Here is a 6,000-nt window from a genome sequence, read left to right on the forward strand (position 1 = left end):
GGTGCTCATTAGGGGGATGGAGGTAAATAGGCTATAAGTCCAGCTGCAAGCAAGGGGAGTCATTGGAACCTAGACCCCAACAAATTGCATTTCAAAGCAGGGGGACAAGGGTGCTTTGCCTGCTCACCCCCATCACATTGATCTGGCACTTTTGGGATATTTCTGGTGCTGTTCCTGGGTTACTGTAGGAATTATGGCCAAAATGTTCCTGTAAGGCTCAGTAGGACCTGTGTGTGGTGATAACAGGTTCCATTTCAGGTCAACTGCCAGTAGTAATGAAAACAAAGGTATTTAATCATTAGAACTCTGTTCAAGGCCTTTGATCTGCAATATTTAAAGTTATGAACACAAATTGTTTTCAGACTGATTGGCCCTGGGCTCCTTTTCTCAGAGTGGCAGGTTGCTGTGGAATTTCATCTGTATTTGTATTTGTGATATGCAGTCGGGAGGGAGTTGCCCTGGGACTCCTCAACACCGACTCTGGACCCCATGAAGTCTCATGACATCAGGTCAAACCTGGGCAAGAAAACCTCCTGCTGATTACCACCTACTACCCTCCCTCAGCTGATGAGTCAGTACTCCTCCATGTTGATCACCACTTGGAGGAAGTGCTGAGGGTGGCAAGGGCGCAGAATGTGCTCTGGGTGGGGGACTTCAATGTCCATCATCAAGAGTGGCTCATTAGCACCACTATTGAAAAAGCTGGCTTAGTCCGAAAGAACATATCTGCTAGACTGAGTATGCAGCAGATGGTGAGGGAACCAACAAGAGGGAAAACATATTTGACCTTGTCCTGACCAATCTGCCTGTCGCAGATGCATCTGTCCATGACAGTATTGGTAGGAGTGACCATCGCACAGTCCTTGTGGAGACAAAGTCTCGCCTTCACATTGAGGATACCCTCCATTGTGTTGTGTGGTACTACCACCGTGCTAAATGGGATAGATTTCGAACAGATCTAGCAATGCAAAACTGTGCATCCATGAGGCTCTGTGGGCCATCAGCAGCAGTAGAATTGTACTCAACCACAATCTGTAACCTCATGGCCCGGCATATTCCCCACTCTACGGTTACCATCAAGCCAGGAGACCAACCCTGGTTCAATGAAGAGTGCAGAAGGGCATGCCAGGAGCAGCACCAGGCATACCTCAAAATGAGGTGTCAAACTGGTGAAGCTACCACACAGGACTACCTGTGTAACAAACTGCATAAGTAGCATGCAATAGACAGAGCTAAGCGATCCCATAACCAACAGATCAGATCTAAGCTCTGCAGTCCTGCCACATCCAGCCGTGAATGGTGGTGGACAATTAAACAACTAACTGGAGGAGGTGGCTCCACAAATATCCCCATCCTCAATGATGGGGGATCCCAGCACATCAGTGCAAAAGATAAGGCTGAAGCATTTGCAACAATCTTCAGCCAGAAGTGCTGAGTTGATGATCCCTCTCGGCCTCCTCCTGAAGGCCCCAGCATCACAGATGCCAGACTTCATCCAATTTGATTCACTCCACGTGATATGAAGAAACAACTGAAGGCACTGGATACTGCAAAGGCTATGGTCCCTGACAATATTCCGGCAATAGTACTGAAGACCTGAACTCCAGAACTTGCCGCGCTCCTAGCCAAGCTGTTCCAGTACAGCTACAACACTGGCATCTACCCAGCAATGTGGAAAATTGCCCAGGTATGTCCTGTACACAAACCAGCCAATTACTGCCCCAAGCGTCTACTCTCAATCATCAGTAAAGTGATGGAAGGTGTGATCGGCAGTGCTATCAAGCGGCAATAACCTGCTCAGTGACGCTCAGTTTGGGTTCCGCCAGGGCCACTCAGCTCCTGATCTCATTACAGCCTTGGTTCAAACATGGACAAAAGAGCTGAACTCAAGAAGTGAGGTGAGAGTGACTGCCCTTGACATCAAGGCAGCATTTGACCGAGTATGGCATCAAGGAGCCCCAGCAAAATTGAAGTCAATGGGAATCAGGGGGAAAACTCTCCACTGGTTGGAGTCATACCTAGCGCAAAGGAAAATGGTTGCGGTTGTTGGAGGTCAATCATCTGAGCTCCAGGACATCACTGCAGGGGTTCCTCAGGGTAGTGTCCTAGGTCCAACCATCTTCAGCTGCTTCATCAATGACCTTCCTTCAATCATGATGTCAGAAGTGGGGATGTTCGCTGATGATTGCACAATGTTCAGCACCATTCACGATGGTTCAGATGCTGAAGCAGTCTGTGTAGAAATGCAGCAAGACCCGGACAATATCCAGGTTTGGGCTGATAAGTGGCAAATAACATTCGCACCACAAAAGTGCCAGGCAATGACCATCTCCAACAAGAGAGAATCTAACCATCTCCCCTTGACATTCAATGCCATTACGATCACTGAATCCCCCACTATCAACATCCTGGGAGTTACCATTGACCAGAAACTAAACTTGAGTGGCCATATAAATACCATGGTTATAAGATCAGGTCAGAGGCCAGGAATCCTGCGGCGAGTAACTCACCTCCTGAATCCCCAAAGCCTGTCCACCATCTACAAGGCACAAGTCAGGAGTGTGATGGAATACTCTCCACTTGCCTGGATGCATCTCCAATAACACTGAAGAAGCTCGACGCCATCCAAGACAAAGCAGCCCACTTGATTGGCACCCCATTCACAAACATTCACTCCCTCCACCACCGATGCACAGTGGCAGCAGTGTGTACCATCTACAAGATGCACTGCAGCAACTCACCAAGGCTTCTTAGACAGCACCTTCCACACCCATGACCTCTACCACCTAGAAGGCCAAGAGCAGCAGATGCATGGGATCACCACCACCTGCAAGTTCCCCTCCAAGTCACACACCATCCTGACTTGGAACTATATCGCCGTTCCTTCACTGTCGCTGGGTCAAAATCCTGGAACTCCCTTCCTAACAGCACTGTGGGTGTACCTACCCCAAATGGACTGCAGTGGTTCAAGAAGGCAGCTCACCACCACCTTCTCCAGGGCAATTAGGGATGGGCAATAAATGCTGGCCTAGCCAGTGATGCCCACATCCCATGAATGAATGAAAAAAAATTGTCACTCGTGTGCTGCTACCTCCAGAGGCAAAATCAAACCCACTTCTTGAGGGGTTTCTCAGCAGCTCGGGGAACATCAGTGCTGACTCATTTACTTTATAATTCTGCTGCTGATTTCGAAGCTGCCATCAGGGCAGCTCCAGAAAGTAAACAACCATCTGTTGTAATATTATAATATTCGCCACTTCTGTCTTTACCTCATTCCTCATCTTTGCTGATGCTGACAGCCATGTCATCTCTATATTTGACTCCTTCAATCCTCTCCTTACCAACCTCCCAAGCTCTACCTTACTTAAACTCGAACTCGACCAGAACTCTGCTATCTGCATCTTATCCTATATTACAAGTGCCCCCAGATATCACTCCTAATCCTCATTCATATCTGCTGGCTTTCTGTCCCCATCACAGATATTTTGGATCTTCACTTGCAAATGTTCTATCGTCTCATTTGCCCTACCTCAGTAACATCCTTCACTCACATGTGCCAGCTCATATGCTTTGCTCCTCTTACTCTGATATAATGTAAGTTCCCCTTCCTTACACTCCAAGTCCATTGGGAGGGCTTCAGCCATCACAATTCTGTATTCTGCCTTGTCATATCTCTCCCCTCCTTCATAGTCTGCTCAAAACCTACCATGTCTTTGCTTAATCTTTCAAATTGTTCTCTCCATTTCTGTTTGGTGTCCAATGCCCCTCGCAAAATTTGCCAACGAAACCAAATTTAGAGATGTGGCAGACAGTGAGAACAAAGAACAAAGAACAAAGAACAGTACAGCACAGGAACAGGCCATTCGGCCCTCCAAGCCTGCGCCGATCTTGATGCCTGCCTAAACTAACACCTTCTGCACTTCCAGGGCCCATATCCCTCTATTCCCTTCCTATTCATGTATTTGTCAAGATGTCTGTTAAACGTCGCTATCGCATCTGCTTCCACCACCTCCCCTGGCAGCAAGTTTAGGGCACTCACCACCCTCTGTGTAAAAAACTTGCCTCGCACATCCCCTCTAAATTTTGCCCCTCGCACCTTAAACCTATGACCCCTAGTAACTGACTCTTCCACCCTGGGAAAAAGCTTCTGACTATCCACTCTGTCCATGCCGCTCATAACTTTGTAAACCTCTATCATGCCGCCCCTCCACCTCCGTCGTTCCAGTGAAAACAATCCGAGTTTTTCCAACCTCTCCTCATAGCTAATGCCCTCCAGACCAGGCAACATCCTGGTAAACCTCCTCTGTACCCTCTCCAAAGCCTCCATGTCCTTCTGGTAGTGTGGCGACCAGAATTGCACGTAATATTCTAAGTGTGGCCTAACTAAGGTTCTGTACAGCTGCAACATGACTTGCCAATTTTTATACTCTATGCCCCGACCGATGAAGGCAAGCATGCCATATGCCTTCTTGACTACCTTATCCACCTGCGTTGCCACTTTCAGTGACCTGTGGACCTGTACGCCCAGATCTCTCTGCCTGTCAATACTCCTAAGGGTTCTTCTATTTACTGTATACCTCCCACCTGCATTAGACCTTCCAAAATGCATTACCTCACATTTGTCCGGATTAAATTCCATCTGCCATTTCTCCGCCCAAGTCTCCAACCGATCTATATCCTGCTGTATCCTCTGACAATCCTCATCACTATCCGCAACTCCACCAACCTTTGTGTCGTCCGCAAACTTACTAATCAGACCAGCTACATTTTCCTCCAAATCATTTATATATACTACAAACAGCAAAGGTCCCAGCACTGATCCCTGCGGAACACCACTAGTCACATTCCTCCATTCAGAAAAACACCCATCCACTGATACCCTCTGTCTTCCATGACCGAGCCAGTTCTGTATCCATCTTGCCAGCTCACCTCTGATCCCGTGTGACTTCACCTTTTGCACCAGTCTGCCATGCGGGACCTTGTCAAAGGCTTTACTGAAGTCCATATAGATAACATCCACTGCCCTTCCTTCATCAATCATCTTCGTCACTTCCTCAAAAAACTCAATCAAATTAGTAAGACACGACCTCCCCTTCACAAAACCATGCTGTCTCTCGCTAATAAGTTCGTTTGTTTCCAAATGGGAGTAAATCCTGTCCCGAATAATCCTCTCTAATAGTTTCCCTACCACTGACGTAAGGCTCACTGGCCTATAATTTCCTGGATTATCCTTGCCACCCTTCTTAAACAAAGGAACAACATTGGCTATTCTCCAGTCCTCTGGGACCTCACCTGTAGCCAATGATGATGCAAAGATTTCTGTCAAGGCCCCAGCAATTTCTTCCCTTGCCTCCCTCAGTATTCTAGGGTAGATCCCATCAGTCCCTGGGGACTTATCTACCTTAAGGCTTTGCAAGACACCCAACACCTCCTTTTTGATAATGAGATGACTGAGACTATCTGCACTCCCTTCCCTAGGCTCATCATCCACCAAGTCCTTCTCTTTGGTTAATACTGATGCAAAGTACTCATTTAGCACCTCGCCCATTTCCTCTGGCTCCACACATAGATTCCCATCTCTGTCCTTGAGTGGGCCAACCCTTTCCCTGGTTACCCTCTTGCTCTTTATATATGTATAAAAAGCCTTGGGATTTTCCTTAACACTGTTTGCCAATGACTTTTCATGACCCTTTTTCGCCCTCCTGACTCCTTGCTTAAGTTCCTTAAGTGAGGATGATATCAATCAGCTACAACAGGACTTAGATAGTTTCTGTTCTAATCACTCATTACTGAAATAGTTCTGATGAAAAGTCATCGGACCTGAAACATTAATTGTTTCTCTTTCCACAGATGCTCCTAGAGCAGCTGAATATTTCCAGCATTTTCTTTTTTTATTTCAGATTTCCAGCATTCGCAGTATTTTGCTCTTGTTTGGGCTTAATATAGATTCCGATACCATTTCCTGCACTTTACACTGGAAATACATGGCTGCTCAGAGAC

The sequence above is a fragment of the Heterodontus francisci genome, chromosome 37 (assembly GCF_036365525.1).
Source record: "Heterodontus francisci isolate sHetFra1 chromosome 37, sHetFra1.hap1, whole genome shotgun sequence".
Lineage (NCBI taxonomy): Eukaryota > Metazoa > Chordata > Chondrichthyes > Heterodontiformes > Heterodontidae > Heterodontus > Heterodontus francisci.